General features: G+C 38.0%; 2 protein-coding genes across 3 annotated transcripts in view; one reads left to right on the top strand and one right to left on the bottom strand.

The window, feature by feature from the left end:
* RPS16 (ribosomal protein S16) overlaps nucleotides 1-23349 on the bottom strand; it is a 321098-nt gene that overhangs the window by 225192 nt on the left and 72557 nt on the right. The window lies entirely within an intron of this gene.
* The window catches only part of PAWR (pro-apoptotic WT1 regulator), an 85623-nt gene that overhangs the window by 6870 nt on the left and 55404 nt on the right, over nucleotides 1-23349 (top strand). The window lies entirely within an intron of this gene.

The raw sequence follows: 23349 nt of genomic DNA, 5'->3' as shown, positions 1-23349 counted from the left end.
TGTTAATATTCAGCCTTGCCAATTACTGTCTTTTCTTGCCAGTCTGTCATGTAGCCAGTAACCCTAAATAAATGTAGATGATGGCTGACTGAAGATAAATATTTCTTTGTGTGTTTTCTAGGCTATTTCTCTAGTACTTAAGACTGAAACGCTGTCTATCCCATTGTTGTTTGTTCCTACTTCAAAGACAAGAGAATCTGGAAGAAAAAATATTGTAGGGTAAAGAGTAGAAACAGCCTGTCAGCTGTACGTTTGTCTAGTTTTGCCCTGAAATAAACACATGAAAGATCTTCCACTGCTTTCCAGTGGAAATGAGAAAAGCACAGGGAAGGAGGTGTTGATGTGACCATTTATTTCACTGAAATGAATGCACTGCTAAGTGTTGGTAAAAATGACTTCTCTGACAATTTTTTCCAAAATTTGTATGTAGCTTCATGGTAACAAGTAATTGCTATGAAAATATTTAATTGTTGTTGTTTTGTAAAAGTGCCTTAGTCTGATCCTCAAATTGGAAATGCTTTGCTTGAATGATAGGTTGATGGCTTCCTACAAATCAAAAAGAAACTTCTGCTTTGGCTATTTGAAACTGGTGGCTCAGGCATATAAATGTGAAAATAATGACTTCAAGTTAATTTCAAGAGATTTAAACTTGTATCCTAGATGTGAATAATAATATTGTGAGGTTATACTGTAGCTGAAACTTCATCACAAGAGACAAGTATGGACAACCTGCTCAGGTCTGATCACGTGTTTAAAGCTGTGTACTGAAGATTTTTCAGTATTGGTGTACAATATATTGCACTGTAACAGGCACAGAATCATAACAGTTATAGATTGGAAGGGATTTCTGAACAAATTGTCTGGTCCAATCTCCTGCTCAAAGCGGGGTCAGTTTTCGTCAGGCTGCTTAGAGTCTTGCCTAGTAAAGTTCTGAGTATATCCAGCCTGTTGAGGCAGGTATAAATAGCGGCTCTGCCTTCCAGCCTCCTAACCAGCCCCTACCACTTTGGTGTCAGCCACAAACTTGCTTGGAGTACTTTCCATCCCATTGTTCAGGTTGTTAATAAAGGTGTTGCATATTATTGGCCTCTGAGGGATGCCACTTACCTGGCTGCCAGTGGAAGTTTATAATATTGATTTCAACCTTTTGAGCCTGAAGATGCAACCAGTATTCCACCACCTAATAGTATACTTCTGTTGGCCGTAATTAACCAATTTGGTTTTAAGGATACTACAGGGTGACCAAGTCCAAAGGCCCTTCTTCATCCTAGAAGGAAACCTTCCCAGTTTCTGGAATTGTTGGTGCAGAAAACCCTAATATGAGAGCTCTGTACACTAATGTATCTGAATTGTTAAAATTGTCTATGTGAGAGAAATTGTTTAGGTTTTTCTAGTTTCTTTTTGGTAGTGGAAGTGCTGGAAGAATTTTGCTTTTTACAAGGTAGGAGGACAAAAGAATAAGTAGTTTGAAAGATGGCAAGAGGTCAGTCCACCTTGTTGCTCTATTGTATTGTTTCAGATAGATGAAGATATTAATACTTTGGAAGAGCAATACTAAAATAGATTTTCTGTGGAAAACTTGTGATATTTTGATATTTAGTTAATATTTAAACAATATTTTAAACCCTTAAAACTTTATAATATTTTAATGAAACTATCCTGAATGATGAATAATGAATTGGTGTTTTGGCTTCATCCTCCGGTTGAATCCACCTTTGCTATCTTGTCTCTTGTAACACTTATTTACAACTGGACCCAGGAAACTACAGACCAGTCATCCTCACCGCTACCTCTGGAAAGGTGATGGAACAGCTCATTCTGGAGGTCATCTCTAAGCATGTGGAGGAAAAGAAGGAGTGGTCAGCATGGATTCACCAAAGGGAAATCATGCTTGACCAATCTGATAGTCTTCTGTGATGGCATGACTGGCTGGGTAGATGGGGGGAGACCAGTGGATGTTGTCTACCTTGACTTCAGCAAGGCTTTTGACACCATCTCAAGCAAGCTTACAAGTGGGGTTGGATGAGTGGACAGTGAGGTGGATTGAGAACTGGCTGAACAGCAGGGCTCAGAGGGTTGTAATAAGCGGTGCAGAGTCCAGTCGGAGGCCTGTAGTTAGAGGTGTGCCCCAGGGGTCAGGACTGGGTCCAGTCTTGTTCAACTTACTCATCAGTGACCTGGACGAGGGAACAGAGTGTACCCTCAGCAAGTTTGCTGGCAATACAAAACTGGGAAAAGTGGCTGACGCACCAGAAGTCTGTGCTGCCATTCAGTGAGACCTGGACAGGCTGGAGAGTTGGGTGGAGAGGAACCTAATGAAATTCAACAAGGATAAGTGTAGGGTCCAGCACCTAGGGAGGAATAACCCCGTGCACCAGTACAGATTAGGTATTGACCGGTTGGGAAGCAGCTCTGCCCAGAAGGACCTGTTTGTCCTGGTGGACAAGTTATCCATGAGCCAGCAATGTGCCCTCATGGTCAAGGCAGCCAATGGTATCCTAGGGTGCAATAAGAAGAGTGTGGCCAGCAGGTCGAGAGGTTATCCTCCCCCTCTACTCTGCCTTGGTGAGGCCACATCAGGAGTTCTGTGTCCAGTTCTGGGCTTCCCAGTTCAAGACAGACAAGGAACTACTGGAGAGCAGAGGGCTACAAAGACGATTAGGGGACTGGAGCATCCGTCTTATGAGGAAAGGCCGAGAGAGCTGGGTCTGTTTAGTCTGGAGAAGATTGAGAGGGGCTCTCATCAATGCTTATAAATATCTGAAGGGTGGGTGTCAAGAGCTCGGAGCCAGACTCTTCTCAGTGTTGCCCAGTGACAGGACAAGGGGCAACAGGCACAAACTGGAACACAGGAAATTCCATCTGCGTAGGAGGAAAAACTTCTTTACTCTGAGGGTGACCGAGCACAGGAACAGGCTGCCCAGAGAGGTGTGGAGTCTCCTTCTCTGGAGATACTCAAAACCCACCTGGACGCAATCCTGTGCAACCTGCTCTAGGTGATCCTGCTTTAGCAGGGGGGTTGGACTAGATGATCTCCAGAGGTGCCTTCCAACCCCTGCTGTTCTGTGATTCTGTGAACCGTCTTCCAAAGGAAATGGGATTAAAGAGCAATCTTGAGTATTTGTAGTTGTGTTTTCAAAAGTAAGTTCTAATATTCATGACTGTGGAGGAAATAATAACTTAATGAGTAAACCCCGAAGGTTGAAAAAAAAAAATGAAAGGATAAATGGAGAAGCACTCCAAAGCTGCTGCTTCTAAAACCTTAATGTCTGGGATTGCCATGTCTTCAAAATGCCTTAACTTGGGGATCCTGATTTATCCCAAACCTGAATATTCAGAACTAATTACTGAGAGACTCATTTATTGAACACATCAGGAAGATGATTGGAATAAATGATGAAATACAAAATATATTTTAAGATAAAATTAGACTTCAGTGTTTGTTTTTCTACTAGAAGGAAAGAATTATAGACTATATGCATTTCAGACTTCCTCATTTTGACTGTGTTTTGACTATTTCTGGTGAAAATGCTGATTCTAGTTCTTAATTTCCAAAGCTAAAAGTAAATTAGTCTGTAATTAATTTTTTATTTTTCTACTGTAGGTTTAGTAGACTGAAGAATACTCCCTTGAAAAAGGGAGAAAAGGGTATTTTTAATGAAAAGTGAGAGATTCTGTCTAGACTGGGGGGTATGTCTTTATAACAATATTTTTCTCTTTGTGAGAACTACTTTCATAAATTATTATTAATTAAAAAACCTGGAAAAAAATTACAGCCTTTCTCCACTGAGTTCCACAGATGTAACTTTCTCTGAGGATACAGGAGAGTAAAAATTATGAATGGATTAATTTCCGCAATAATTCATAAACCACCAGAAGCCTTGTGAATTATTTTATAATTTCTCCAGACTTGCATTGTAACTTTCCAGCAGCCTGTTTGTGCTTTGAATGTAATATATCCCAGATGTGTTTATTTCAAAAGAATGAAGGTAAAAAAAAAAAAACCCACAAAGCCTCCCAAAACAAATAACCCTCCACCTCTTATGTGAGAGAAGCAAAAAAACCATCCCCTTAAAACCCATCCAACTGTTGACTATACCTTACCCTGTTTCAGTGTTACTTTATGCAACTTGAATATTCATGCATCTCTGACGGCAACTGAGTTTGAGCAGATCTATCTGTACCACTTAAAAAAGATAAAATCCTGTGTCAAAAATGTAGGGGGTTTTTTTGTAGCAAGAGCTGGTGGGAAATAGATTCCTTTTTCACAAGGAGAGGTCCCAACTCCAAAATAAATATGATAATATGAATTGATACGCAAAATATTTATTGGCACAAATTTTTCATGCTTCTTAATTTATTGTATCTCTAGAGCATAGTTGTTTTCTAAATCTTCCTGTAGCTCGAAGCGTACAGGGGACTTTCGGAAATGTCACTGATAAGTGTTCAGTTCCACACAAGTTTATACTGATTTCTTAAAACTATCTTTATCTGGTTTGCACTCATTACATATATGCAAACCCATTTATGGGTTTTTTTGCTACTTTTTTAAGTTGGACTTGTGTATTTAAAGCCTTTCCAATTCGAAGACTGTAGGTGGATGACTATTTCCCGTGCTTCACAAGGTCATGGGAAATTAAAATAAAAACCACAACTCTGATGTTTTATTTCAGGATTTTACTGTATTTGATCTGCTTGCATGTTGCTGGGAAGGACTGGATAGAACATTCAGGTCTCTTACTCCAGGCCTGCAAATCTCATATGCAACTCTATCGTATAGTCTTACCACATAATAATCACATGTCATCTTAAGTGTAGGTAGGTTTGGTGCCTAATATGAGAACATCATCCTGGGTGAAGGTAGGCTTAAAAACCAAAACATACCAAACAAAAAACCCTTGGAGAAACAAAATAACACCATGTCAACTGCAAATTTTACCTATCTTAACTCTCAACTTTCACCCACCTTCAAACAAAAATACAAAACAAAAATATGTGCTAGGCACAGTGCTTTGCACAGTGTGTTACACAGTACTTCATCAACAATGCGATAGCATTAATTTTCTTGATCTGAAGCCCATATAGGTAACTAATGTTTTGAACCTCTCTAAGTGAGAGACTTTTTAGTAGGTGAGAGACTTGTAGAAGCACAGTCTGGGGCAGCACTGCCTGCTTTCTGTGTGTAGACGTTTATTCTAAGTGTTACTAAGGTTGGAAGGAACCGCAGGAGGTCTTTAACCCAACCTGGTTGCTCAAGGCTTTATTCAGTCAGGTCTTGAAAACCTCCAAGAATGAAGACAGCACAGCCTCTTTGGGTAACTGTTCCGGTGTTGGACGGTCTTTATGATGAAAGTGTTTTCCCTTCATTTGGTCAGAAACTCTCCTCTCTAAATTTTTGTCTGTTGTCTCCTGCCATGCACTGCTGCAAAGAGCCCAGCTCTATACTTGGTGCCTGCTTAGGACAACTGGAAAAAAGACACTTTTGGTTTTTTGGCAGAGCTTTACTTGACAGAAATTAGAGGTGCTATAATGAAATTTGAGGCACAGAGGCAGGATAGCTGGGCAGAATGCCTGCAGCACTGGGATGTGGAAAAACCGGTGGAATAACTGCTGTTTGTCTGTATACATGATATCTAAGCCAAATACATCAATGACCAGAGACCAGAGTGGTAGGCAGCAATTGGGATTTCCCCTCTTTCACTGTTCCTCCTCTCAGCACTTTCTGACCTTGCTAATTCTTTTTATGAGTCGTAGGAACAAGGTCATGTCCTGCTTGTCCGCTGTAGTTACTGGTGCATATTTTATGAATTATTTTCCATGCAATATGCAGTTTAGTGTTTGTAGGAACGTGGGATTTCAGTTGAAACCTATGGTCATCTGGACTAATATCTTCCCACTGTATGCACATAAGGTGCATTTAATTGCTTTGTAAAGCTCTAGCTGAATTTTTCCTCTCTGTACACTGTAAGAAAATAAGACTGATTAAAGTGGGTCCGACTAAGGAGCCACCTAGCTTGGTGTCCTCCTCCTACAGTGGCTGTAAACAGGCACATAGTAAGGAAAAAGAATGTAGAAATCTTATCAGGTATTTCCTGTGACTTAGTTTTCTAGTCTCTTGGCAGTTTTCATCTTGAAGACTTGCAGCATCAGATGAAGGTTACTAAATAGATAGAAATTGAAATGAATTTATCTGCCAAGTACTCATTCAGTCTCCCTTTGAACCTGTGTAAACTGTCAGCATACAAAAAATCATTGGGCGGTGAGGTCCACGTTTCTAAGAACCCTTATATATGATAACCCACCTTTTAATGATTATTATTTCCGCCTCTTCTCCCCAAAAAACCCAAAGTGCTATCTGTTAGCCTCATGTCATGATTCCTATTCACTAGTTATTCTAGAGCAAGGCTATCATAATGTTAAGAGGCATTTTCTAATTTTTATTTATTTATTATTTTTACTGGGCGGGGGGGAGGGCTGTGGTACTTTTCCTCACTCTGTGCAAGAGATGTAAACCTTGGCTTTTTAGCCGCTGTGGAACCATAACTGAAAATGAGGATTTTTTCATATCCACCACATGTTCCCTTGTAGGCTTTTGCTTTTGGAAGTAGGTTATTAATCCAGATAGGTTTAGAAAATTTTTGCGTGCTCTTCTGTTCTGTTTGAGTCAGGCCCTGACTGTTCTACTACTTTGAATGAGAAGTTCTGGATCCTCATCATACAAGTAAGTTCTTGTGCAGCCAAGTTCAGGTGACCTCACTAATCAGCTTCTTTTAGTTTACCAGAATTTGTAGTAAGGGCAGACTTTTGAAATAAGTATCTTGTTAAAGACCTTTAAAGTGGAAACATAAATATCTTACTATCTGAACCAACCACATGTGGTTGTTCAGTACAAACCAGCAAGTTGTTTTATAAAACCTGCTCTTCTGTAATGTCCTCTATAGTTACCAAAAGCCAATCTCTTACTCGTTTAGTAATTCAGATAAGAAATCTGTGTGCTCTGACATCTAGAAGTATCCAGGCTCTACCAGATAAACGGTTGGCTTGAGCTTAAAAATGTTGACATTTGTTTTTCTTGTATATTTTATGTCTTCATTTCTATATTTTGTTCTGGGGAGAGAAAGGGGAAAATTACTTGAGCATTGCCAGTCGCTGTGAAAGTATTTTTGCTTGTATGTAAAAATTGGTACATGTAGAGACTGAGGCTCCTGTGTTTACAAATTGTATGTGAATAAAGGCTACGTAAGAAGCTAGCTCCCAATGATTGAAGTGGTGGAAAAATAAAAAAATGCAATATGGGTCATTGAATGGGTCATTGATTTAAACATTGAAGGAAATTAAGCTGGCCTACATCTTTTGTAATTGGAAAGAGAAGTTTTTAATAGTGAATGCTAAATTAGATGGTAGCAAATGAGAAATGAGTTATTTGCAGGCGTTTTTTGGTCCTCTTCAGTGTTTAGGTACATATTTGCATACTAAGGTGGTTTTGGGGGTTTTTTTTTAGATTAACAAGCAAAAAACTGTTTGCTAAATTAATTTTTTTTTACTTTTTTTTTTTTTGTTAACGAAACAGCTTTTCTCCCCTCTCCCTCCATTTTTTGTTTAAAGAACATTTTTTTTTCTGGCCAGGAATATGAAACTTTTTTATTTGATATGTTTTTCCTGAATTTAAAAAACTAAATATATTCAAGATCTTTTGAGCTTATGAAAGATGACCTTTATTGCAAAGTTTAGGAGCTAATTAATGTTCTGGTACCCTGAAGCAGATTGTTAAACAAACCTAACTTCAAAAAAGCTCTTAAAACAACAATGTATTATGAATAGCCATTTAGAAAGCTCTTAGAACTCTTTGTCTGCTCTCAGAGCTCTTAGAACAAATTTAATCTGGATAATTCTTCCAAGGTGCAGCAAACAGACTAGTCAATGATGTGAAGTATAATCTCAATTTCTTCCATAAACCCACTTCTTTGTCTTTGCTGGAATTATTCGTCGTTATTATTATTATTGATCAATTAAACAATGCTTTGCTAAGCCAGAACTATGCCAGTGCCTTATTAGCCTTAGTTTTTTAAAATGTTTTAAGTTAGCTGTTCTAAGTTTGGCAGCAGTTGTGCTTGTAGTTAGTGTTAATGACAAATTGAGATGCAGAATGTGTGTATTTTTTACTTGTGCGACTTACTAATTTTTGTAGACTAAATCCAACCTGAAATGGTATCATTACTTCAATCTTCATGTTTTCAACAAGCCAAATACCAAAAGTGATATCAATCACTGGTCAGACAACAGTACTTGGCAATGCCTTACTAATACCTTAGTTAACCAAGTAACTCTCCTAATCCTATGTTTTATGGCACACATTCTTTTGTACATTCTAAACACAAATTCAGCACATGTAACCTGGAACTCAGTGAAGATTCCCTGCATGTCTGCTCTGTTCTTCATGCTGTTTTAGTGACTGTTTTCTTTTCAGAGGTACCATTTAATTATTAGTAATTTTTCCTGAAGCTGCAGCTACTAGAATTGCCTCTAGAACAAAAAGTCAAAAGCTTCCCCCCCCCCAGGAATATTGTAGGCTTTTATGTAAACAGTCATGTAACTTCATATGTACTCACATTGAAAGTTTTCTGTGAAGTGTGTTTTGAGTAAAGATCTGGATATTTTGGAATGTGGGAGGTGTAGTGGAACCTGGAAGTGCTTGGTCCTGTAGCAATTTGTGTTCTAGACCTGTACTAAATGAGTTGCTTAACTTCTGTTACACAGCCATGTTTAGCATTACCATTTTTTTCCTTCCTATAAAAGCTCTCAGGTCCTTATGTGAAACAGTGCTATTTAAATTAATGTACTAACTCAAAGAGATGAAAGATTTAGCTTTTTACATGTGTAATGTGCTTCAAAGGATAATTGTATGACACTGTCATTTCAATTAGACAAAAGCTACAAACATCTGTAAAATGCTGAGACATGGTGAATGATTTAAAAACTGAATGTACAGAGTAATTTTGTAGAGCAGTCCTTTGGGTTTGTCCTTTAAAGAAAAAAAAGTGAAGATGTGGTGAATTAAGATGCTCCACATCAGTATTTCATGCCAAAAAACTTTTTTTTTTTTTTAAAATTATGTTAATTTCTGCTATAGTATGCTGAGAAAAGATTAAAGGATATATTTAGAGCTTACATTATTAGTTTACAGATTTGGCATTTTTGTTCATTATGTTTCAGCATACCAAATTGTAGGCTTCTGCTTTGGGGAGGAAAAAAAAAGAAACAGGAACAGCATGCAATCATGCTGTAAAGGATATTACAGAACTGAGGTGTTAGGGAAGTTTGTACTACAGTGGGCAATGGCAAAGCATTGCTGGAAGTCTGACTATAAGGATATTACATTAATGAAGCACTTTCACAAAGAAGTCACGTTTCTTTCACAAAGGTATTAAATACTCTAGTAAAGTCAGAAATAGGATAATTTTTCAGATTTGGAGACCTACAGCGGGATGTTTAAGTGGCATGTATTTGGTGTGCCACATGCTCTAATAAAGCATCCCAGTGAAGTATATTGGAATTGGTCACTTTGAGCGTACTTCGCAATTAAATTAGGGGCCTGCACTTGACAGTGAAATATTTAGGGGCCTGCATTCAGACACTTCTGAATAATGGCATAGCTAGAGTTTAGTTGTTCCTAACACATCTGTGAAAGAATTTCCTGTTCAGCCTATTTCTCTACTCTTTTGATTTGTTACTAATGGAAAGCACTGAAAAAGGACAGAGTCCTTAATACTTCTTAATGAACTCCGATGGCTAGAAAGACATAGAAACCCTAAAGGTGTAATTCTTTGTGAAAAGGGAAATAAACTAAAAATGAAGAAAACTTGTACAGTGCGTGCACATAAAGATATAAAGATGATGTGCATAGTAATTATCTTGCATGAAATAAAGACACCTCAGGCAGTTGACTTTTACAGCACAATGTAGGAGTTATTTTCAGCCTGAGGCAGAAACTGAGGAGCATCCCATTATCTGACAGTCATCTTTAGTCTAAAACATAAATGGGTGTTTTAATATAATCCCATTTTGTGGGTTTGCTTTTTCCTTTCAATTAAAAAAAAATGGGCTCGTCAGATGTCAGGTCAGTTTTTGTCGAACTTACCTGGAGGCTATTTGAACACAGGTGCTGCTAAGCAGCTCAACACTAGAAACCACTTCTCATAGTGTGTTACATTTTTTATAAGATGCAATGTTTGAGAATCAAACCAAGAAATTAGAAATGGGTATATTAATGTATTTATGTACGCATTAAATATTTCCAGCTACTATTCTGCTTCCCTTGTTGATTCTTCATAATTTTTTTTTTCTCTGTTTATTTAGAAAGATTTGGAGGTTATTTGCGTGTTTATATGTTCTAAAGCTTTCAGCGCTTAACTACTAGCTGGCTCAGAGAGACTGGAAACAGATCTGAAGCCTGAATTCTCTATGTTGTAAGCCATCAGTTAATTATCCATTCTACTATGATGAGTGTAGACATCCCTACAGCTTTTAATAAGCTGGTACAGCGTATTAGTTTAGGTTGAGGATTGTTGTTCTGTTTTGAGGTCCCACTTTGGTTGATATGAGAGCACCGTGATGGTGCTCATGCACTGCTGAACTTGTGGTTAATCAATCATGCTGATGTAACCTGGCTCCAGGTAGAAGCATTGGGAAATGTGGGTATGCAAATGTGATGCAATGATGTCCAAGCGGACTCTCAGACCTTTGGATGTCAGTGTTGCTTCCCACTTCCAAGAGCATTTAGTAGACTTGCCATTAGGTTGCATAAGTACAGCTATGTTTTTAAATCAGCACAGATTTTGCATTTATTCATGTGCCTGGGGTCTCTCTGTCACAGACCTAAGTTTCAAAGCAGACTAATACAAAAAATAGCTTTTGTACCACTTGGGCAGAATGAAATGGTAAAGATACACCTGAAACTGTGTTTCTGTTCCTTTAAAATATGCCTATAAAAACCTTCTTTAAATATAGTTGGGTTTTTTTTAATTAAAAAAATAGATTTACTGAAGTTGTAGTAAATAACAAAAAAAGGCTAAACTGAAGGATAAATTCAAGATGTGACTGTCTCTTAATATTTTACAGAACTTCGACAAAGATCACAAATGTCCTGATATTTAAAAAAACAGATGATAAGTAATGATAGCTAACTATAGACATAGTTTCAAAGAGATAGTTTCGTGGATTTTCTTCTCGCTTAGGACTACAGGTTGCACTGTCTGTAAAGATGAACATGATAAATAATAAGCAGCTCACTAAGCAGAGGTATAAGAATGGATTATTTATCTGAGTAATGTAATCCTCAGTTGTTATATGTTTCATTAACAAGGAAACTAAAAGCTACTAAATGTTCAAGTGCCCAAGCTCATGTTCTTGGCTTCATAACTGCCATCATTGATCATTATACTTTACCACAGTAAATAAAGTGAAAAACCAGAAGATTAGAACAGATTAAATTCCCATTGCTGCTAGAATATCAGAACTTTAGTCAATAACCTAACATGAAGAAAACTGTTATTTTTTTGGTAATGTTTCCTATATTATTTTCTTTTATGTCATCCATTGGTTTATTTTTATCTTCATTTTCTTTTGGTTTTTTTGGTCTGTTGAATGCATGTTGTATCCAGTGCTCATACTTGTGTATGAGATTGTGTTGATAGAGCCTTTTGGGTTTCTTCATAATTCTGAGACTCAGATAAACTTTTTTTGAAGAATCCTAGAAAAAAAACAGACTGGGTTGCAGTAAGCATGAGAAATAAATGAAAATATTAGATAGAAAGATTAGATATTGCTGATACTAGTATTAAAATAATAAATTTAGAACATTAACATTACAAATATATTCTAAAAAAGCAGATAGTTTTTAATCACCAACACGAAGTAGACAGAGACTAGTGAAATGTGAGAGGGAGTATCTGACAGGGGAGTCATGAAATGCATTTGCTAATTAGCGTTGCATTCATAGGAAAGACTGTCACTTCTCCTCTTTAAATTAAAATCAGTACTCAGATGTCATACTGGGATCTTCTAGTTGATCAAAGCTCAAAATACCTGTTGGTTATTCAATTACATTTGGATGATGCTGAAGGAAGGGCTAATTTTGCATCTGGACATGGTTATAGAAATTGCATAGAAGTGGGAGCTTGTGTACCACCATGGAGAGATTGCCATCAAGGGTGTTTGCAACAGATACTGCCTTATATCTGGAATTTAGCCTGGACCATACTTTTATAGCTCTCTTCACATGTACGAACTGTTTGCAAGCCAGCATGCTCTGAACTTCATAGATGACTGGGTGTAAGAAGTGAGCTTAGAGGGAATGGTACTGGCCTGGGGAACTGAATATACTGAACGGGATCTGCAAGAGTGGACTGGGTGAGATGGGAAGCAGCCTGTCCAGACAAAGAAACTTGAATTCAGGGGTAGGTCACAGATGTTTGTGCATGGAGATAGCCACCCGACTCTGAAATCAGCTCCACATCTAAGCTTGAGCTAAAATAAGTGCAGCTGATTTGATTTGGAGGGCTTTGGCTTTGAATCAGCTACGGGTACAAGGAAGGGCATGTTTTCTTTGTGATAGGCAGCCCTTCCAAAGAAGACTTTAAATAATATGTTGTGTCTGCTCCTTTTTTTACATATAGAGGAAGCTTGTTTGAAAACATTTTTTTTTTCAGTTTACTTGGCTTGTAGTTATGGAAATCTTTACCTTAAAATATTTTGCTTTGAGAAAATTACGAATTTTCTAGCCAGTGTTTTCATGAGTTAGCAGCTGCTGGTAGAGGTTGATTTGAGAAGTGCAATTGTAAGTGAAAGTGAAAATTTCCTGAAAACAAAAGAAAGTTTTACTTTAAAGTACATGATTAAAATTGTAGGTGTCATACATCATGTCTGTAAGAGGACATTCCCTTAATCAGTTGTAGCTGCAGGTTTTATTTAACAAGAAAAATCTCAAAATGGCATGTTCAGTCATGCCTTAACTGTATGACAAACAAAATGCCTGAAGCTGATAGAGATAACAGCAATAGGGACTGTCTCCTAGCAGAGAGACACTGGCTCATTAAACAATCATGTTCATCCCTGGTATTCCAACCCTTTCTCTTCTTTCTTCCCTCAAAATTCTGGCGCTGCCAGATACTGGCCGTAGTATGCACTAGTAATTAAGAGGAGAAAGGATGTGAAGTCTTTATACACAAACAAGTTCATTTGAGGTAAAAATACATGATATCAGTACATTTCTCATTGATCACTGAGAGGATTTAATTCATAGTAATTCTTTTTTCCCAAAATAGAACAACAAAAATACCCACTTACTGAGGGGAACAAAGAGAGTAACCCATTTAAAGTGCAGCTAGCAAGCTTCTAAAGTCCTTATTCTTTTTGTGTGTGTATGTAATGAAGGAGAGTGTATTAAAAAATAAGAATAATTTTTAGGACTCTGTTTTAAAACATATTTCTTAAAGGGGAAAGAAGAGGGCAGGGGGAACTGAATCTGGGTCTTTGCTTGGCTTCGTTCAGCAAATAGACCTTTTTTTTTTTTTTTTTTGCAGAGATTGCTTTTTTATTTCTGATTTGTCTCCTAACCTGATCCCCCATTTGTCTAAGTAATTTGTTTCTAATTTTTTTTAATAGCCTCTTAGGTACTGTGTCTACTTCCATAATCAATACATGATTTATTGTTGTTCATTCTCTGCCATAGTATCCAATTTAATTAAATGAGACTGTTTTCATTAGTGTGGTAGCCATTTAATTCTTAAATTCACCATGACTCTTGGGTGTATACTTCTAGGGATTTATTTCTTATTTATTGCTTTAGATCTTCATTCTTAGTATGAGTTTGTAATGTTTATGCAGAACTATGCTTGTAGGGGAATTTTTATTAAATTACCTTTTGAAGTTTTAATGGGTTGAGATTTTTAAAGACTGTGTGCTGGGAACTTGAAAAGAAAACAGCCTTTCAGACTGTGAATGCATATTGCATGCCTTGGACTTTTTTTTTTTGTCTCCAGGTATGTCTGAGGTAGAGCAAAGGTCAAATGTTAACCATCTCCTCAAGTTACGTTTCAGATTAAGACGACATGAATGTCAGGAATTTGCAGGATTGAGTTTAGTGAGGCCAGTAATGTCAAAGTATTAGTTGAAAATGGGAGGAGGGGGAGAAGGGAATGTGGCAAGACAGAGGGGGACATTTTGGAGATGTTTAAATGCATTTCAGCCAGAGCAGACAATGTGTTACAAGGGATCAGAGAACTGGTAGTGTTGAGATGACAAAGTGTGTGTGGATTTTGTTTTAAAATTAAAAATCAGTTTATTAGTTGCAAAATGGTTTGGTTTTGAACAAAATAAACGTTTTTGTTTATTTTGTTGCTCTTATTTTTGTTCAAATATTTTAACACCTTTGAAAGTACCACATAAATAGGTGGAAGTGTAATCATGGATGGTTAGTTTTTGGTTGTTTTGTTTTGTTTTTAATTGGGAAGCTTTTCAAGAATGTGCTTATTTTCTGCTTAAATGCATTTGCTGCTTATAATTTTAATGGGTTTATAGATGAGTGCTTTTTACTTTCAAGACCAATCCTCTTCAAAAGATTGAACTGTCCTTGAAAGGTGGATTTATTTCTAAGAGCTTTGAAAAAAGCCATTTATCTCCAGAAGATTCTTTTTATTGTTCAGAACATAATCCTATCCTCTAAATATTTCATCTATTGGTCAGAATGTTTTATACACAGCAGTTGGATTGAATCCCTTGATTTTTAGGGAATATTGGACTTGGAGGTAGCACTGTGGCTAAGTCAGTTCTTGTTGAAATACGGCTAGATGTCCACTGCTGCCATCAGGTGATCCACAAGAACTTGTCAGGAATTCAGTTCACACGGTCATGTTATATTTCAACTTGCTTCTCTGTTGGAGTGACTTAAGTCATTTGTATGTCATCAGCAACTGCACCAAAACCTGCACAAAAGCTAACAAGAAGGAATAATTCCCACTAAACTATTTTAAAGTATTCCGAAGGAGAACTACAAAGCAAAGTGGAGACTTTTGTAATTATTTAGTTTTTTTAAGCTTTACTTCATGCTACAAGATTTATCTGTAATGAGGCAGAAGGAATTGGTGTTGGTGCTTACCCATTTTGGACATTTGGCAGCTGCCTGGTTAGTCCCCATAAAAAGTCCCTTGATAGTCATCCCTTGATAGTAACTAGTGAGGGGGAAAAGTGTTGTGAAGCTTACACACTGGAAATCACAGCGCTGTACCTGGTGGTAGAGAACTGTAACAGAAATGGGCACATCACTTCCAGATGTTAATGTCTGCTAGGAAGGTTAAGTGCAGTTTGTTTTGAGAACCAAATAAAATTAAAATACACTGAGCTGTGTGCTTTTTCACTTGAGCTTAATTTGAAGGCAGCCTTAATTCCCAAGACAGGCTTTACCAATTTTATTTTATGCTGCTATGATTTGGCCAAAGATTTTAATTATTTTTGTCTTTGGTTCCTAATTTTGATAAAATATTTATTTGCAGTTAATTTCTGTCATAGATCTGCCTTTGTCAGTACACGCATTGCTTACTGTAGCTGTTGACTGCAGGTTTATTTGTTTTCATCAAACAGCCCTTTCCGAAGTGAGGCATTTGGGAAAATCATCTTGAAAAGTTACTTTGTAATGAAAATGCAGTTGGCCTAATGTGCCTTGCTGTACACCAAATCATTGTGAAAAGTAAGTTAGCTTAATGGTGGTAGGTACCTTTTGGACTTCACGAAACAATATGTTTTGTAGACATCCAAATCCTGTTTATGAAATTTTGTAGTATTGTTGTATTATCTTTGTTTGTATCACCTTTCCTCAGGAGTCCTGCTCAGGAACTTAGGAAAGCAGTGTTTCAAAATCAGGGCGAAAGATGGGTGTGAAATCATTATTACTGTAGGTTGTTCAGTCATGGATCTAGGTCTTTTTCATGTGTACTGGAAAGACAACTGGACTCGTACATCCTGTCTTTTCAAATGGCCTTCATTGGGCTTATTTCAGTGCCATGCAAAACAAATAGTTAAAGCCTGCACCCCTGTCTCCCTTGGCTTCTCGCGAAGATCATGCAGCTGTATGCAGGCGATAGGATTTGTGGAGTATCTATGTGAAAAGCATGCATATTGTCTCTTATCTTTAGAAGATGAGCAAGGTTGCCAGGTATATGGGTTGATAACTTCTTTCTTTATTGAGAAAGTAGTGGTAAAAGTAATCTTTTGTGGTTGATTTTCCTCTACAGCTTTTAACCCATGAGTCCCATTTCTTCTTTTCCTTAAATCTGAGAAAGTTGCTGCTCTCAGTAGTAATAAAACTCTTACATATTCCATGATGGAAGGCCAAGAAAAGAAGAGAGCCAATTAATATTCGACAGAAGGAAATGTAAGTGAATGCATCACCAGAAACCAGCAGAAAACAGTTCATGCAAAGGACAGAGATTTCTGAGGGAGATTTCAGTGAACCATCAGATCATGAATTTATTGGAACCTAATCTTCATTGGATTTGGTGCATTCAGAACTCCTTGCTCAAGGTACAGTCTTTGTCATGTGGTGTGTGATATGAGTTGTGACTTGATTGGGTGAGGCAGCTCGCTTTTTGGAGGTGGGTAAATTACTAAGCAAATGTTACAGGAAGAAGTATACATCTATCCAGGTAAAGTGTGTGCATTTTAAACAGTCCCTCTTTCTCCATTCTCCTAATGAATACTAGCATATCAGTTGGCTGTTTCAAAACCAGAAACCTTGGCTTTTAAAAGCTATTCCTTTGCGTATTTTAGGAGAATTTTTCTACACATTCTTCTTTACAAATGCATCTGATTACTTGTTTACTTGGATTTTTTTCCCAAAGTGCTTCTGCGTGGTTTTTTTGGATGCATCTTTGGATTTGTGCCTGAATCCTTCTTTGCACAGAGCTTTGAATCACAGAATATTTTGCCTGAATCACCTTAGGAAGGAAGTGTTAATTTCAGCTGTTGCCCAAATGTAAACAAAAATAAAAGCCAAGTGGACCCTGAGATTTCCAATATTGGGGGGAGAAGTGGGAGACAGGGCATGAAAAAGAAATCAAACAATCCTGCTGGCTCTGTAAATGCATAGAAATATTGGTTGAAGGAGGCCTTTGGAAGTCCCAGAGCAGTACTTTCAGCAGCCCTGGATCAGGTCATCCATGGCTTTGTCTTGCTGAGGCTTGAAAACCTCTAAGGATGGAAGTTCCACTGTCTCCTGAGTAGCTTGACAGTGGTCAAGTGCTGTACTGCTGTACTGCTCTCTCACTGAAATGTTCCTAGTGTCCAGTTGATGCATTTCGTGCCCTTTGGTATGTCATCTGCTACTTCCAAGAGGAGCCTGGCTTCATCATCTTTGTAACTAACCTTCAGATAGTTCTAGGTTGCTATTAAATTGCTTGACTTCCTCTTCAGCAGACTGAAAAAGCTCTTCTTCATGTGCTTTTGCTCTATAGACCCTCTCTAGTTTCTTTTCTGCTTGTTCACTTGGTTCCCTCATTTCAGAAATTACTCTGATTTTGTACTTTAATCATATTTTAGTACGAGTAAGGGAAGTATAAGGCATTATTTATTATTTTTGTTGGTTGTCCTTGCCCTTGTCAGTGAGCAGCAGCAGATCTGAGGAAAGGTTCTTTTTGTTGGTTCTCCTTGCTGGAGTTACTGGTCATCAGAAGCATATCAGAGGGAGTGTGGTTAGGAGTTTTTTTTAAAGAAAAAGAAACAAAATCACATTGAGCCACCGCTAATTCTTTCTCAGAAGCTAGTTAAAGTTTACATTTTTTTCTCAGATCCTTTTCTTTCCAGATGTTTCAGGGGCCTAGGGTGCTTAATAATTCAACTGTTCTTTCAACGATGGAATCAAAATGTATCCAGAAAGGATATGTCCAATACAGTAATTCTAAGTAGGAAATATTTTTTAGGTTGTTCCTCATTCTTTAAACTGAAGCATTTTAATTGCTAACAGAACCAAAAGTATTTCTAGTAACAAAAATAGTCAGTGTTTATTTGGATAGATATGTATTCACATATTTCTAGTATTTTAAAGAATTCTGCTATTGCTTGCAGCAGCCATCTAGGAGACTCATAATCTTGGCAAATTATGGAATGCACACACAAATATATCTGCTCTACAGTTACAGATAGCTGAAGTTTAAATTTGAATGTAAAACCAGCATTAAATGTTTATTCTGACCAATAGAAAAATATCATAGCTTTTCAAGTCCATCCCAATATCTTAATCATTCTGATAGTGTTTGTTTTGATAAAAGTTATTTGCTGCCTTTGTGCTGATAAGAAAAAATACTTACTCTCCAGTATTTTAAGAAGAATACTTGTTCTTTCTTAAACATTTTAAGAAATGTTTAGAGATAGAATGCACGTGGGGGTTTTTAACAGGATGGTTTCGGAAGTTGAATGATGCTACTGTTTGTGAAGCATCACTTAGCTTGGTGTTTTCAGGAATGGTGTTTTATTTCCTTGGTTTCCTTTCAGAAAGTCAAATTCTCAATTATGTGTCCAAAGAGATTTTTTTTTTTTTTTTTTTTTAAGCTTCCCTTAGTGGACAATATGAATCCTCAAATATGTACTTTCTGGTGGTGGTGGTGTTCTTTGTTCCTGGGTTGAAAATAAGGTCCATCCTTTGATTTTGATTTGACTCTTTAGTCATACTGATATTGAACTTATACTTGGACAATAGAAAAATGAAATCTGCACTTGCTTTGTAATCAGAATGCTGTGGAATGGCTTGTTTGTGAATAAAATGCTTTATCTAGTTGTGAAGCCCAAAAGCAATTTGGGGAAAGTTCAAAGTAATTTTGTGATCCTAATGCTTGTCAATGTTCTGTTTTTATTTATCAGTAAAGCATGTGCTAGGGAACAAGAGCTGGCTATTGAGATGCCTAAAAGTGTTTTTCTTTGACAGTTTGAGGGAATTTCTTAAGGAGCATACTAGGTTGGCTCTGTCTTCCAGTAGTGAATAAATGTGACATCTGTAATGTAAAATTTGCAAAAGGGATAAGGCTCAATAGTGTTCAATAATAATGTTAGAGCAGTCATAAAATCCATTTGATTTTATGGTCTCCTTCTCAAATAAGGCTAAGTAAGGTGTTCTTCCCCGTCCCCCCAACTCCTTTTTTTTTTCTGGTGTGTAAGAAGAGTTGTTTGATTTTTTTTACTATTTTGCTATTAAACTAAAGGTCATGTGACATTCCCCAGGAATCAGCCATTTTCCAAGAATGTGACTCCTGAAAGATGGCCTAACATACTGCTTCTGCAGCCATGATGTGCTGCATGTCAGAGTAAATTAGAGCACAGCTTATTCATTCCCCTGCTACATCACAGGAGTTGGATTTTGAATACCCGTTACTCTTTATTCTTCAGACTTCATTAATAGTTTCGGACCACGAGTAAAGTTCTAGGTCATTGGCCCTTTCCCCGTTAGTGTTAATGGAGCCCTTTTTAAGTCTACTGGAATGTGAAGAATGAAGTTTTACTTCCTTTTTTGGGAACTCCTAATTTTTGCCAGTTGTATGATTACTTCAAGCTTCTGCATTGCTTTAAGCAATAAAAGAGTATCACTAATTTATTTACTATGAATAATTAGAATTTACAACACAAAGAAATGACATTTAAGCCTTAGATTTCAGGAAACTAATTATCATGTAGATGAAGATTCCCTAGAAGATGGGAACTGAATACTGAGAAGATTTAATGAGACTGCTTTAAGTTTCTTTTTTATGTTAAGACCTGTTTTTATTCTGATGCCTTACTGATAGGCTGAGGAAGAAATGAGATTGGAATGAACAAATAAGAAATTATTTTAAGAAAAGCATGTCTCAAATTCTATTTAAAAAAATCAGGAATGGCATTTGAAATAGAGATGTACAATTCTGGTCCTTAATGTAAAATGATCTTTTCACATTGTCAGTTTAAAACTAGCAGCTTCAATTTCATATATCATAGGATTTTACAAAATTAGATTCCATAGTAGTTTTGAGAACTACAAACAGGTTTAATTTGGTTTAGAAACAGTATTGCAATAACTGTTTTTCACTTACCACCCCCCCCCCGACATTATCTTATTAAAACAGACTTTGCATGTCGATGGTTGTGTTTTCAAGGAAAAAGATCAGGAGGAATGAGAATGTTCTCTTTTTTCTGTGCGTGTGTGACTGTATCCAAGTTACTATCCGTAACCCAGGTTTTGTTCTGCAGCAAACCAATTTAAATCCTCCTAGGAATGCACAATACCCTTGCCAAAGCGTTTCACAGAGCAATTGAAAGCTGTGTTTCAAAATAGGCACTCCTTACAAATACTTCAATTAAAATTTTGTCTTTACGAATAGAGTATAATAGTGCATGTGCTTTGTGGCAAATAGAGGTAAATGTTTAGTCTGCACTGTTGAGTAACTAAAAGCTCAGCATGGTTAGCTTTGCCAGTAGTGCAGCTAAGGGGAGGGTGGCATTTGAAGAAAACCACAAATTAAAGCACTGTAGGAGTGTAATAAATAAAACAAACTGTTGGATTGATTAAAAAGAAAAACAAAAAATTGCAATTCTTGTCTCTTTTAAAAAGATGATAAATAAGTAATGTGTCAAAGCCAGTGTAGTTGGATAAAACCCCAATGTTTCCAACACTTGGCTCCACACACAGATAGATGGTTCAGCCAGTGGCTTTCAGATTGTTCCTCTGGAAGTGCACAGCAGCATCTGTTCCTGAGAACTGTGACCACTACAGATGGCGTTGGACCTGTCTCACTCCCAGTAGAAGCTGCGTTCATCTGCCAGAGAGATCTGCAAGAGCCCGACTCATTTAGACTTGGGTTATTGTCAGCCATCAGCTATGATGTCGTTAGTATTGGGTTTTGTGCCTCTTGCTTGCCTTTCTCACTTAAGGTAGAGTTACTGATAGCGTGCGCGCTGTTTTGTTTCAGACAGGCGGTCTGGATACTTTAAATGAATCATTTCAGTTCATTTCAATGTGGTAGCACAGCTGTGGCTAAGGGCTACATTTCATTTGGAGGATCCCATCTCACTTGAATGTGCCATTTCTTCCTCAAACAATTATTTGGTCATAATCTAAGTCATGTTTGCCTTTGTGTTAGATTGGTATTATTTTGTTACATTGAAGAGTGCTTGCCATTAGGAATATGTGTTTAAGAAATATTTCTGTTTTCTGCCTGGTGGAAACACGAGTAAGTATTCATGTCAAAAGAGAATTTTCCAGAGAGTTAGTTCATCTCCAGTAAGGATAAACATTTAGAAATGAGCATGTCCAGATAACTTGCACTGAAAGCAGTTGACCAAAGTAGTCTCTCGTCCGTTAATACTGATTTCTAAGAAACGTTGGAATACTGGATAAGTTTTCAGAGAATTTGCATATAAAATTATGATTATAATTTTAAAAAGCAAATCCAGTAGCATAAATCTAGATCAGCAGATACTAGCTAGATAGATGTCAGTTCCAGGTAAATTAGAGGGAGATGTATTTTATTTAATTCTCTTGACTAAAGATCAGGCAGTGTAATTTAGCAGATCTTCTTTTTCTAGGATTTTAATTGGATCTTTGAGACCTTCATCACAGAAGTCTATTGTAGTCGTCTTGTGAATAGCTTGTGCTAATAGGAGGGCAGAGGTTGTAAGAAAGGTAGTAATTTTGAGTAAAGAGGCAGGGAAAATGGGTATGGAACACAGTTTCTTCAGTAGATACAATAGACTAGTAGTAATTGTAGTTAATACTATGGTGCAGACAATTGGATAAGGTTAAGAAGGGAAAAACGTAATTTAAGAACTGATACACTGTGCTTAAAAAAAAGAAAAAGTCTGTACATTGAAATGACATAAGAGCAGTTGTCATTCAGGGAAACACTCCAGTCATCCCAGCATCCTTTCTTGGCAGGGATGAATTAGGAACGTGTGAGAGCAAAGCAGGTGTAGAGCAAACTTTTTCATAGAATCATAGAATGGTTTGAATTGGAAGGGACCTTAAAGATCATCTAGTTTCACACCCCCTGCCATGGGCAGGGACACCCTCCACTAGACCAGATTGCCCAAAGCCCCATCCAACCTGGCCTTAAATGCTTCCAGGGACGGGGCATCCGCAGCCTTTCTGAGTAACCTGTTCCAGTGCTGCACCACTCTAACAGTAAAGAATTTCTTTCTAACATCTAATCTAAATCGACCCTCCTTCAGCTTAAACCCATTACCCCTTGTCCTGTCACTACACTCCTTCATAAACAGTCCCTCACCATCTTTCCTGTAGGCCCCTTCAGGTACTGGTAAGCCGCAATTAGATCTCCCCAGAGCCGCCTTTTCTCCAGGCTGAACAACCCCAACTCTCTCAGCCTGTCTTCATAGGAGAGGTGCTCCATCCCTCTGATCAGCTTCGTGGCCCTCCTCTGGACTCACTCCAACAGCTCCATGTCTCTCCTGTACTGGAGCCCCCAGAGCTGGATGCAGTACTCCAGGTGGGGTCTCACGAGAGCAGTGTAGAGGGGCAGGATCACCTCCCTCGACCTGCTGGTCACACCTCTTTTGATGCAGCCCGGGACACGGTTGGCTTTCTGGGCTGCAAGCGCACACTTCCGGCTCATGTTGAGCTTCTCATCCACCAACACCCCCAAGTCCTTCTCCTCGGGGCTGCCTTCAATCCATTCCTCGCCCAGCCTATAGTCGTGCTTGGGATTGCGCTGACCCACGTGCAGGACCTTGCCCTTGGCCTTGTTGAACTTCATGTGGTTCGCGCGGGCCCACTCCTCAAGCCCGTCAAGGTCCCTCTGGATGGCATCCCTTCCCTCCAGCGTGTTGACCGCACCACACAGTTTGGCGTCGTTGGCAAATTCACTGAGGGTGCACTCGATCCCACTGTCCATGTTGCTGACAAAGATGTTGAACAGTGCTGCTCCCAGTACCAACCCCTGAGGAACGCCACTCGTCACTGATCTTTACTTGGACATTGAGCCATTGACCACAACTCTCTGAGTGTGACCATCCAGCCAATTCCTTATCCACCGAGTGATCCATCCATCGAACCCATGTCTCTCCAGCTTAGAGACAAGGATGTCATGTGGGACAGTCTCAAATGCAATTTGGCACTTTTCCATTTCTTTCCTTTTTTTTTTTTTTTTTTTTAATACTGTTACCTTCCCAGATTATTCTAGTCAGGGAGTTCTTGATGTGTGTGCCCATCCATGTGTTCTGATGAAGAGCCAGAGTGCTGCAGTCTCCCGTACATACTGGATGGTGCGACAGCAGGATTGCCTTGCTCCTTACGCTTGCTTCTCCCAGTTTGCTGTGCAACTG

Source organism: Balearica regulorum, chromosome 1 (assembly GCF_011004875.1).
Source record: "Balearica regulorum gibbericeps isolate bBalReg1 chromosome 1, bBalReg1.pri, whole genome shotgun sequence".
Classification (NCBI taxonomy): Eukaryota; Metazoa; Chordata; class Aves; order Gruiformes; family Gruidae; genus Balearica; species Balearica regulorum.
Note: the sequence above shows the minus strand (reverse complement) of the source record. Positions and strands in the feature narration are given on the sequence as shown.